We start from the raw sequence: 12,537 nt of genomic DNA, 5'->3' as shown, positions 1-12,537 counted from the left end.
CAAAGGTATATATCCTCTATCCCTTGTATCATCGTTTAGCATGCTGTAATTTCTTGTTGTGCATGACCTGTTATTTCCATTCTTATACTGTAATTATTTATATTCAATCTGAATGGAATTTAGAATGGTCCCTTTCGCTGCTCATGAAAATCCTCGTGTTTGATTTCCTTCATAATATTGGTGTTGGAACACTAGCCTTGAATCCAATATTTCATGCTCGGACCAAACATGTAGAAATCGACATCCACTTCATGCGTGATCAAATGCTCAATAAACGATTAGAAGTCCCATATGTTCCCACGGATGAACAGCTTGCAGATTGTCTCACCAAACCTCTTACATATCCACAATACTCGTACCTCGGAACCGAACTCGGTCTAATAGATCTAACCTCTCTTTTGAGGGGGATATTCAGGATAATAAGGAAGATGATGACGAAGCAGTCAAACAGTGATTCACCATCCAAGCTGGACATTACCTGGAACCTCATGTGGAAAGAATAATCTAGAATTATTCTTGTGTACATTCTGTTAGAGTTCATTTCATCACAATCAAACATGTGTAGGATTAAGGCACGATTGCTTCCCCTTTATCAATATGTATACACAATTGTATCATTCATTCTATTCATCGAGAAAGCACAGAAATATAGAAATCAAAGAGGAATTCCTTAAATGTCATGGCCTTGCTTTATTTCATTATTCCATTTTTCATTTCCACTCTTTTTTTCTTGTTTATTCATTTTTATATTTCAATATATTATTTGGGTAAAATTGGATGAATAGTGCAGGTTTGATAAATAAATAGTGAAATATTATAGATTTGAAAGTAATTGGAGAAATGTTGTAGTTTTGAGGTTTGACCAGTACAATTTTTTTTAAAATTGATGTAGGTTGAGGGTTGGATACTCAAATTTATCTTTATTGAGTTTTCAAAATTCGACCAACAATGATCGAGTTTTGAACACTCGACTCTTTTTTCTTTTTTCTTTTTTCTTTTTTAATATTAATCCCTTACCTTCCCTAAATAAAGTTTTTGTTTTCTTTTTTTAATATTAATCCTTTACTTTTGCTAAACAAAGTATCTTATGAAAATTTACTGTACTATTTCTTAATAAGAAGAAAAATTTACCCCTGTATTTCTTAATAATAAATAAAATTAACTCTAAGAGACATCATAGAAAAGAACAAATTCTCAATCTTTTTTTCTTCCATACTACAACTATGATTCATAATTGAAAAATAATAAAATGGATATTAAAATGTTTATATCAATATAACATTTAATGTTTCTCATTTATTAAAAAATTATAAAAAAAATCAATGTGTCCGACAAGGCGGACGTTGTCGATTTCAAGGTGGTTGTCATCGTCGAATTTGACTCTAGGTTACTTTGGTTCCTCTTTATATTGTTTTGGTTTCTCTTAATGTTGCTCTGGTAGCTCTTTACATCTACATGCGCTTCATAGTATAAATGTTCATTATGCTCTCCACAATCACGCCCATGTCCATGCATGTATGAAGATGATAGACCAGCCTCTGAATCATAATATCCTGAACCAAAATGTGGCATCATCATCATCAGACTAACATAACAAGTATGGCTCTACATCTGCGTCGTAGGAGGAAATTCTTCCACATTGTGGTTAACCTCATCGAACTCATCTTCTTCTACTCAAGCATGTTCCCTACGCCTAGGAACTAGTAGAGGAGCAATAGATATATTGTACATATAATGTATCTCCTCCATATAGCTCTCGTTATTACTGCATATAGTAAAGACTTGATTTGGATAATTTGCAACATCACAAAGGCGACTGTTGTATTGGTCTCTGTGAATTATAAAAAAAAAAAAATTAGACAATATTTAAAATAAATTAAAATTAACAATAATTAGACAATATTTAATTATGTACCAGATGACCCACAATTGTTCTCGGACGAGTAATGTAGCGCCTTGTAATCATATTGTACCAATTGATGTAATTTTGAGCTGCATCCCTATCAAATTTTCCAATTGGATACCCCGTTGCAATAAACCTTGTACGATAGTATCATTGCACTACCAAATGTGCAACTTTTTCATATCAATCTCCAATTCTTAGATTGGTGTCATACAATAGAGGTTTAGTATTGCATTCTGATATGATATCCTATTGGAGACCAAATTGTCGGATCACCCTGTTAGGAAAATGCCACTCACTAATGTGAAAAAATATGAAAGGGCTTATCGTCCACCAAATATGTTGACTGTTTGTACAAAAATTGGGCAAAGTGTCCATGATAGCTTTGTAAGGCACCCAAATAATCTGAAACATAAAATATTATATAAAAATATTGAAGACAAGTACATTAAAAATATGTATAAAAAATTCAATTGGTTCAGTGTTCATGTTCTTGATCAGGTTGAAGCAGATCAAACATGTATCTATACTAACTAACTACATATGTAGTTGACCTAGTTACACAAAATTTGTCTCTCCACCTATATTATTAAATTAATATTTTAGATTTTAAATTAAATATATTAGTCATATAAAAATATTTATTAAATTAAATTAAATTTAAATAACGTATCGAAAATCGTAGACTCGTCCAGCTAATTGATCACCATTCACATGTTGGAGCTGTGAAGCCATTGTTAAAAAGCATTCCCAAGCTCATAATTGCCAAAGTATCAAAGGCCTAGTGATTTCACGAGCATCACATTTTGTTGCTTTGTATAGATGTTCATGCCAAACATGCTCCATCCCAAGACTATCGTCCTGCATTATAGAGGTTGGTTAACAATGGCAAGAACATCAAGTGCATGAAGTGACTTGATTTGTTAGAAAACAACTTCCACCCATCATCTGTAATATATATGCTTGTGTATATCTCATGATAGCTTCCTCGTCTGCACCTAATCATATTAAATTTAACCCCGATCCTTTTATTTTATCAGCAGGTGGAACCATACCAAGTAACAGTTGTCAAATATTCAACCAGTCATCATGCATTACTCTAGGAACTGGCTCGCCGTCAATAGGTAACTCAAACAACACTTCTCAGACCAATTTAATGCGAGCATGGAATACCAAACGCTTGCCATTTATTACATGAACAATACGCCCGGACCCATCTAACCTCAGTATTTGAACATTTTCCCCTTTAACATTGAGGCCATGACATCTGGTTTTCATATGAAATACACCATCATATCAATCGTATGACTGTACTTCATGTTTACTAGATCTTGAAGCCCATTTCAAAATTTTTTCGTGTGTGTACTTGAATATTTACTCACTTAGTATTACAAACATATTTGAAAAAAATTGTTGATTACTAAAAAAAAAAGTAAATTATCACCAGGTTTATTTATCACGACGCTCCAAAACAACTCTTATTTCTTCTCTTCTTTTTTCAAAATAGTTTACTCATTTGAAAAATGTTATTTGAGCAAGAGCATTTATCGTCAGCATTTGATCTCCTTTAAGGACTCCATTGATGCACATAGATAGATTTGTCGTTATCCATTTATACCTGAATCCTCCGTCGTGTGCTTGAGTCCATTGCTCAAAACCAATGTTGTCAACAAAACTCATACAAGTCTGATTTACTCCTTTGATGTCTTCAATAGTTTTATTAAACTTTTGTATTTGGAATTGACATTCGGAATGATAAACATAATTCTTCAATGTATTGAATTTGTATTTTTTTTTTTTTTGTTGAAGTTGCTAACAATATGTCGTAAGCAAAACCAATGATGACATTTTGGTCCTATCCAACCATTTTCTAAATTGTTCACTGTTGAGATAATGTCAGCATATTGATCCAAAATTAAACACACCTCTTCATTTGTAACAATTTCTCTCAAATATTTCAAGAACAATCCCCATGAGTCTGTAGACTCCTCATCAGCAACGGTAAATGCAAGAGAAAGAAGATGCTCGTTTGAATCAACTAATATAGCAATCAGAAACTTTCCTCGATATTTTCCATAAAAGTGGATAATATCTCTCTGAATCATCGACTATCTATTAAAAGCTTCTATACAAGAACCAAATGCCCAAAATATAGAAGTCAGGATGACATGTTCTTCAATTGGCATTTCCTTTACTCTCTATTCCACACGTATTGGGATTGATCTAATTAACCATATACAACCATCTGGATAATAATTTGTATGATCCGTCCCAACACTTTAGTCAATGCCTTTCTTTTGCCCTCCCACACCATAGGGTAAAGAACATGATATCTAAATTTTGCTTTTATGTTGGACTGTAATTGTGCCATGCTGATGAACGGTTTTTCTTACGGCATCACAAACTCTAATGTAATCATTAAAGAATCTAAATGTGCATGACTTTGACTAAGTTCTGAGTAAAAACATGTATGTTTCTCAACATACTTAGTTATTTCAAACAATTCATGCGATTTTTTCTTTGTTGCACGAAGTCTCCATTTGCAACCTTCTTCCCACTTCTTACACCGTATTGCTCAAATCGTTGATGTCAATTCCACAATCTCATATGGCGTGTGACACTTAATAGCAAAATACTTGACCTATGTTGTAGCATTTATTTGTCTTGACAAATCATCCGCTTATACAATTGGATATTATCAACATCAATAACGGCAACAATTGGGTCATGTTCTCGAATGCTATCTATTACAATCATGTCCGAATCATTGAATGTATCTGAAGGTAACTCATGTTCATCACCATCAAAATCCAACTCCTTGAATTCATCATTTCTATTTGTTCAAAAATCTCTATATTGATTGTTAGCCACCATATCTTCATAATCATATAGTGGTGTAACTGATTCAGGATCAGGGTCGTACATTGAAACAGATCTTCAAACTAACTAAAGGGTTGTGCATTCAAGTTTATATCCCACCCTACCCGAATCACATTAACATATAAGTGCACTAAATTCAGGATGGCATCGTAATTGAGAACATCAAGTTCATTGGTTGTTCATTATGAATAGGGAATGACATAAACCTTACTGATCCTGATGGTGTTAGATTAGGATGTCTATATACTATTTCTAATTTACTTGCTCTCATATCTACATCAGGTGTCATCTCTACCATTTCCACGAATTGTTCAAAAACAAGCCCACTATTTATATTTATGCTAAAATCCTCACATGGTGGTTGGTCATAATAACTCTATCAACACCATCAATCACATTACTATTTGTAAACAACATAAATCTCAAACATTTATTCGTCATTTTCTAAAAGAAAAAAAAAACAAACAATACATTACTAATTATTTTACTAATTATAAAAGTTAAATACAAACAAAAATGAACAAAAATTTTAAGAAAATATTAAGAAAAACTAACAAAAAAACTTTGAACATCATCAAACTTAAATACTAAAACAATCGAATATTATAATAAATTTTGTATTAAATAACAAAAAAATTACCAAACTTTTTAAATAAAAAACAATACTCAAAAAATAGAATATTATATAAAAAAAAACAATACATTACTAATTATTTTACTAATAAGCAAACTTAAATACAAACAAAAACAAACAAAAAATATTAAAAATATTAAAAAAAAACTAATAAAAAAACATTGAACATCAAACTTAAATACTAAAACAATCGAATATCATAAGAAATATATATAATAAAAATTCACTCAAATTAATAATTTTGTATTAATTAACAAAAATTACTAAACTTTTAAAATAAAAAAATACTCAAAAAAATGAATATTATAAAAAGAAAAAAAACAATACATTGCTAATTATTATACTAATTATCAAACTTAAATGCAATAAAAAATATAAAATATAAATATATATATATATATATATATTGAGAATATTGAAAAAACTAATAAAAAATATTGAACATCAAACTTAAATACTAAACAATCAAATATTATAAGAAATATGTATAATAAAAATTCACTCAAATTAATAATTTTGTATTAAATAATAAAAAAAACTTTTTTTAAAAAAAAAAAAACTAAACTAAAACAATAGAATATTATTAAAAAAAAAAAAAACAAACAATACATTATTAATTATTTTACTAACTATCAAAATTAAATACAAACAAAAATATTGAAAATATTGAAAATATTAAAAAACTAATAAAAAAACTTTGAACATCAAATTTAAATACTAAAACAATCGAATATTATAAGAAATATATAAAATACAAATTTATTCAAATTAATAATTTTATATTGAATAAAAAAATACTGAACTTTGTAAATAAAAAACAATACTCAAAGAATAGAGTATCATAAAAAAAACAAACAATACATTACTAATTATTTTACTAATTATTAAACTTAAATACAAAAAACAACAAACAAAATATTAAAAATATTAAAAAACTAATAAAAAAAACTTTGAACATCAAATTTAAATACTAAAACAATCGAATATTATAAGAAATTTATATAATAAAAATTCACTTGAATTAAATAACAAAAAAAAAAACTAAAAAATTGAATATTATAAAAAAAAACAAATAACACATTACTAATTATTTTATTAATTATCAAACTTAAATACATGTTGGATTGTATCAACTGCAGCGAAGCAAAAGGATCATTTAAGCACTCAAATTCACTAATTTTGGCATAATATAAAGCATGCTTTTGCAGTAAAAAAATGAATTTCAAGACATACTCTTGTAGAACTTCTTCAAAGCTCATTCAAATCTTGTTGTAGACCACCTCAAGATCTTCCCCACTATTCTCTTGGTGCTCTAAATTGAACTGTGGGACTCAAAACAAGCTTGAATCAAGGGTAGAAGGAGAAAAACTCGCTGCAGCAACATTGTTGAAGAACCCTTACTTCAATCCGAAATTTCTCTAAAATTCTTTATAGATTACATGCCCGATTTTCACTCCAATCTCTTCATTATATTGCAGATCAACATGTAAAGAGAAGAGTTGCATGAGTTTCAGCTCATGCTTGGAGAAGACAAGGCCAAGATATTGCTTCATGTGTGAGCTACTTAGGTGATGGATAATGGAAAAATTCTTTTTTCCATTTTGTGTGTTTTTTATTTTCTAATTTTTCAATTTTATCTAAAAATCAAAATTTGATTTAATAAACTATTTTGATTTTTAAAATAAGAATTTAATTAATTTCATAAATTAATTATTAAATAAAATTTTAATTAATTTAATATCAAATATTAAATTAATTTTAACACATATATTTAAATTATACTTAAATATATAAATTCTCCTATTACATTTAATTCTAAAATTAAACATATAATTATATCTCATATAATTACTAAATCCCTTCATTCTAATTTGAACGTTTCAAATTAACTTATGACGCTATTCTAGAGCTAGTTTGTTATGAGCTAGTAGGGGGACCTCGCGGACCTACAGATCATGGGTTCAAACGATGTGAGACTAATTGGCTAAACTCATTAGACCAAATTAATCTTCATTCGTTAACTAATAGGTCACTCCACTAAAGCCCATAGTTGCACTCCCCTCAGTAGATATATTATGTCCACATGATTTAACCATAATCAGCAAGTTGACCCTTCACAGGTTGTTCGTAATAACGGCTGGGTCAAATATCTGTTTACCCCCGAGATTACGTCTTATTCCTCAAGTCCCTACTGATCCTCTAATGAACAACTAGTTTGTGATCCAATCACTAAACCAAACTTTCTCAGCCTAGTGAGAGGGTGAGGCCCCTTATTCAAGACTTGGATTCAGTACTTGAGAGAACAACTTTTCTCCTATCCCAATATCGAGTAGGTGTGAACTCTGTCTTGTACCCTATGTTCGCATCTATCTATCTAGTCTTACCCCTGGAATGGGGGTCTTATTGAGCCGGCGTTGTTGAGCCAAACCTCAACTATGCAAATTTAAGGGCAATCCTAAATAAACAGGAGTTCATAGTTAGCTCAGGATTAAGATCGAGTTACCTAGGTCATCTAGGTGAAATAGTTAGTCTTAAATAGTAAACATCGTTATAAAGTAAGAGTGACTTATTTCTTGGTCCTGATCTTATGCAAACTCATTACATAGGACACCCCCACTCCTCATGTCATGACGTGTACGAATTAGGATCACATCGTATGTAGCACATTACAACTTTTTGTAATAACTACAGAGTAGACCGCATCCAATGGTGTTACCAGAATAAGGTACTCAACCTCATTCATGTACCATAGATCATTTTGACTATTTACTCGAACCCGATCCACTATTATGTCTCCACATAAAGTTCAAGCACTAATACAATAGTCATAGGTCTTAGTTTATTGGATTTAGACTTTCTTACAATTTATGAGATAATAACAAGTTTATTGATTATAGAAAATGTTTATCATTTTACAAACTGCAAGTTTTAGGATATAAAACCCAACAATACAAACAAAAACAAAAAAATATTAAAAATATATTAAAAATTAATAAAAACTTTGAACATCAAACTTAAATAATAAAACAATTGAATATTATAAGAAATATATATAATAAAAAAAATTATATCAAATAACAAAAAAGAACTAAACTTTTTAAAATGCATTAATACTAAAATACTAACAATATACTAACAAAATCTAATATTATTTAAAATGCAAAAGAAAAACATTAATATGATAAATCTAACATACTATAAATAAGAATATTAAAGTATAGAGAAAAAACTACTAACATTAATATATAAATATTCTTGAATTCAACAACCATTAAAAAAAGTTAACATGACAGATCTACTAATATCAATATATAAATAATATTAAAAAAAATTAATAACATCAATTTATAAGGAATTAAAATGGTATATCTAGCATAACATAATATAAAAAAGTATTAAAAACAAAAAACTAGTAATAAATAAAAAGTAAACTCACAAATTCATTAGCAGATTTACTTTTATAACCTCAAAGTGACAACGGTTCCTCTTTTCTTTGTTATTTGTTATCCGGCAACAAACACTACGAAAAAATAAAATATGTGAGTATATGGATCTATAACTTATTTTCAATTAAAAAAATAGGAATTTAGTTGAGTGAACGTTTCTTCTTTTTGGTTCTTTGTTTCCCAAACAGCAATAAAAACTTATATAAAAAAAAAAAAAAAAAAAAAAAAAAAAAAAAACTTAATAGTATGAAAATAGTGACAAAATTTATAATTATTTAAAAAAAATTGAAATGTAGTAGAGTAGATGCACAAACCTCATAATTTGTTGGGTGAATGTGGGAAAAAGAGGATTTAGTAACAATTTTTTGGAGAATGAGATGAAAAAGGGTGATTTAAGATACAAAGAGGCAGAAAGGGAGAAAGTAATTTGTGAGAAGTAAAATTTGAAAGAGAAGAAGAAAGGGGCAACGAGCTACATGAGACACAGAGAGATAGAAGTAGAGAGTAATATGAGGAAAAAAGAGGAAAAAAATCGATTTGAGAAGAGTGATTTGAGAAGTGGGTGGTGGGGTTTAAAAATAGGTAGGTCGAGTGTTGAAAACTCAACCCACGAATGGTAGAACGTTAAAAGCTGTCAATGAAGGATTAAAAGCTGCCTTCAAAGCTGTTGGTGAAAGAATTAAAAGCTAGGGTGAGAAGACAAGTCAAGACTTCAAGTCTCGAGATGAGCAAGTGGTCAGAGATTCCTAGCAGATGGACAGTTGAAGCCTCAGATGGTTTTGTCAAATGTTGAAGACTCGATCTTTGTAGGTGAGTTTTCAAAACTGACCTCTTTTTCTCTCTCTCTTTTTTCTTTTTGACTTCCCTTGAGCTTCTAAAAAAGGTCGGCAAATAACAATAAATTCCTATACTTTTACAACTACCATATTTTACTAAATATTTCTTCCCATTGCAATATTAAAATAAAAGGTCTATTATTTGTGATGGAATCGCTCATAGTATCTTAAATTAAAATTGGCAAAAAAGAAAAAAAAGAAAAAAAGAAAAAATCAAGTGTGCCTCCACTAGTTTTTAATCCAAGTGATGAGGGACTTTGAGCCATACAATTATCAAAGAACATTTAATTGTTTGAAATTTTGAGTTAGAATTTATATTGACCCTCAAAACTTAAAATTTAATGTTGGGCTCTTTTAGAAATTTGAAGAGTAACTTACTTCATTGATTAAAAAATAATAATTAAAAAAATGTTATTTTTTTTAATAGAACATGAAAAACAACTAAACACCAGAAACTAAAGAATGAACTAAAATAAAAGCAAAAAATTTCAGGAGGCCAATCTTTCAACCAGTGCGCCACTATTTTTTTAAACTATTCTGTTTCTTTTAAAAGTGGTCAATATAGTGTTATGTAATAATTAGAATAAAAATGGCTAAAGTTACGAAGAAAAAAGAATCTTAAAATCGTTATCTTTTGTTTAAAAAATTATCTTTTCATAAATACTTCCAAACTACTTTTACGATAGAAACTTGATCAGATTTTAGATGAAATTTGTGACTTGGGATGAAGTAATATTTGGGACCCAATTTTTATTCTAATTAAATTAGCATCACACCCTTCTATATTTCAATTTTCATCCAATATTGAAATAAATTAATAACTAATATGGTAACTTTCAAAATAATAATGACTAATTTATCTCTATCAACATTTAAAATTAATAGATCAACCATTGAGTTTGTAATTCATACCATCCCAATCTAACTTACATTGGTGAGCCAAATTAAAGTATTTGAAAATTGTTCTTTTTCCACAATTTCTTATCCATGGTTTATCTTTTACAAGTAAACATTGAATTTTTGTCCAGATTTTAAAAATGAAGACAAATTTTTTAAAACTTTAATTTTGAAAATAATCCTAAAAAAGAATGCAAAAATGCGAATGAGAAAGTTCGTACAAAACATCCACTCCGCGTATCATCCTCCTCCGGCAAAGACCTACCACCGCCATGGCCACGGCCGCAGCTGTGCCTGTTGCCTTCTCACCACCTTTCTCAAGCTCCTCATCGGGCCAAAGGTTAACATGAAGTGGCGAGGACCTTGCAGAGTTCAACGGTGAGACCCTTGCCGGCGCCTTCGACGTTAACATGAAGTCCCATCTCCGGCTGAGGTTGAATTTCGGCTCCGTGAGGATTGGAAAGTTCAGGCCAAAGGTTAACTGCGAATTGAAGGTTGCATTGAAATCGAATGCAAATTCTTTTTTCTTTCAAACCACTCGCTGCGACTTCGATTTGTAATTGGTCACTTTCGGGGTTTTGACTCAGTCAATACTTAGGATTCTTTTGACTGGGTCAATTCTACATGTATTTTCATTATTCTTTTATTGTTTTTGTTTTTAATGTTGATAATACCATTAATTTGTTTTTCACTGTTGGTTTTTTATTTTTTTGTATAAATAAATATCCTAGTTCTTTATTCATTTTTTAAAGACCGTTTTTAAATATAGAAAAATAAACCAAAATATTTACCAAAATTTTAAAACTAATAGATACTAATAAACTTTTATCAGTGGCTATCAATATCACTAATAGAAGTTTATCAGTATCTTTCGGCGTCTATCATTGATAGTTCTAAAATTTTGCTATATTTTGTAAATATTTTCAACAGTTTTACCATTTGAAATAATTGTCTTTTTTTAATGGATTTGGTATTTGTTTATAATTTAATTTTTTTAAAAAAATTTAAATCTTTAAACAAGAAAAATAAAGAAAAAAAATTGTTCTATAATGTTTAAAACTATAAGAGATCATCCATGAGCAAGAAAACAAAAATGCCACTCGAGCGGTGAGCTTATAATGATCAAGAACAATAGAATCTACACTTATCTTTATAATAATATGATATTATTCATTTTGATCATAAATTCTCGTAACATTGCTTTTGAAATTACCCAAAATATCTCATACCAATATAGATAATTATCCTTTATTATATATATGTCTATGATCATGTTCTCCTCTTCCGAATATGGGACTTTGTTTGCACCTAAGATACAATTTTGAAGATTCGAAACTTTTATAGAATTGTTTAAAAGATCATTTTGGATCCATATATACTTTGAACTTTATTGTTGATTTTTTCAAAAGCTTTTTTATACCTATTAGCGGCGCATTTTATTATATTTCGGTAACAATGATTCTCTTATAAACACAAGACTCATCAACATTCTGATCAAAGCTATAAGATTTGATCACAGTATCAAATCTTATATTCTGAGATCGAGAAGCTTGTTTCAATCCATAAATGGACCAGTTAAGCTCGCAAACCTTTTATTTTTGACCTTGGGTTATGAATCCCTCAAGTTGTTCCATATATTTGGTCTCCTCAAGATTGCCATTCAGAAAAGTAGTCTTGACGTCTATTTGTCAAATCTCATAGTCATATTATGAGGCAATGGATAGGAGTATCCAGATAGACTTCAATGTGGCAACAGGTGAAAAAGTCTCCTCATAATCGACTCCCTCAACTTGGGTATAACACTTTTCATAAGTCTAGCCTTAAAGGTTTGCACATTTCCATCAGCATATTGTTTTCTCTTGTAGATCCATTTGCAACCTATAGGTTTAACATCATCAGATTGATTTACAAGATGCCAAACTGAATTGAAGTACATAGACT

The 12,537-nt window shown here is 29.5% G+C and overlaps 1 long non-coding RNA gene across 1 annotated transcript; it reads right to left on the bottom strand.

The window, feature by feature from the left end:
• Window positions 1–1,366: 1,366 nt before the first annotated feature.
• Window positions 1,367–9,379, bottom strand: LOC120092208. Its single transcript, XR_005485933.1, has 4 exons — window positions 9,178–9,379; window positions 8,854–8,937; window positions 1,916–2,308; window positions 1,367–1,831 (listed from the first exon to the last, which is right to left on the bottom strand). It is a non-coding gene; the product is annotated as an uncharacterized LOC120092208 (long non-coding RNA).
• Window positions 9,380–12,537: the final 3,158 nt, after the last annotated feature.

Source organism: Benincasa hispida, chromosome 11 (assembly GCF_009727055.1).
Source record: "Benincasa hispida cultivar B227 chromosome 11, ASM972705v1, whole genome shotgun sequence".
NCBI classification, from domain to species: Eukaryota; Viridiplantae; Streptophyta; class Magnoliopsida; order Cucurbitales; family Cucurbitaceae; genus Benincasa; species Benincasa hispida.
Note: the sequence above shows the minus strand (reverse complement) of the source record. Positions and strands in the feature narration are given on the sequence as shown.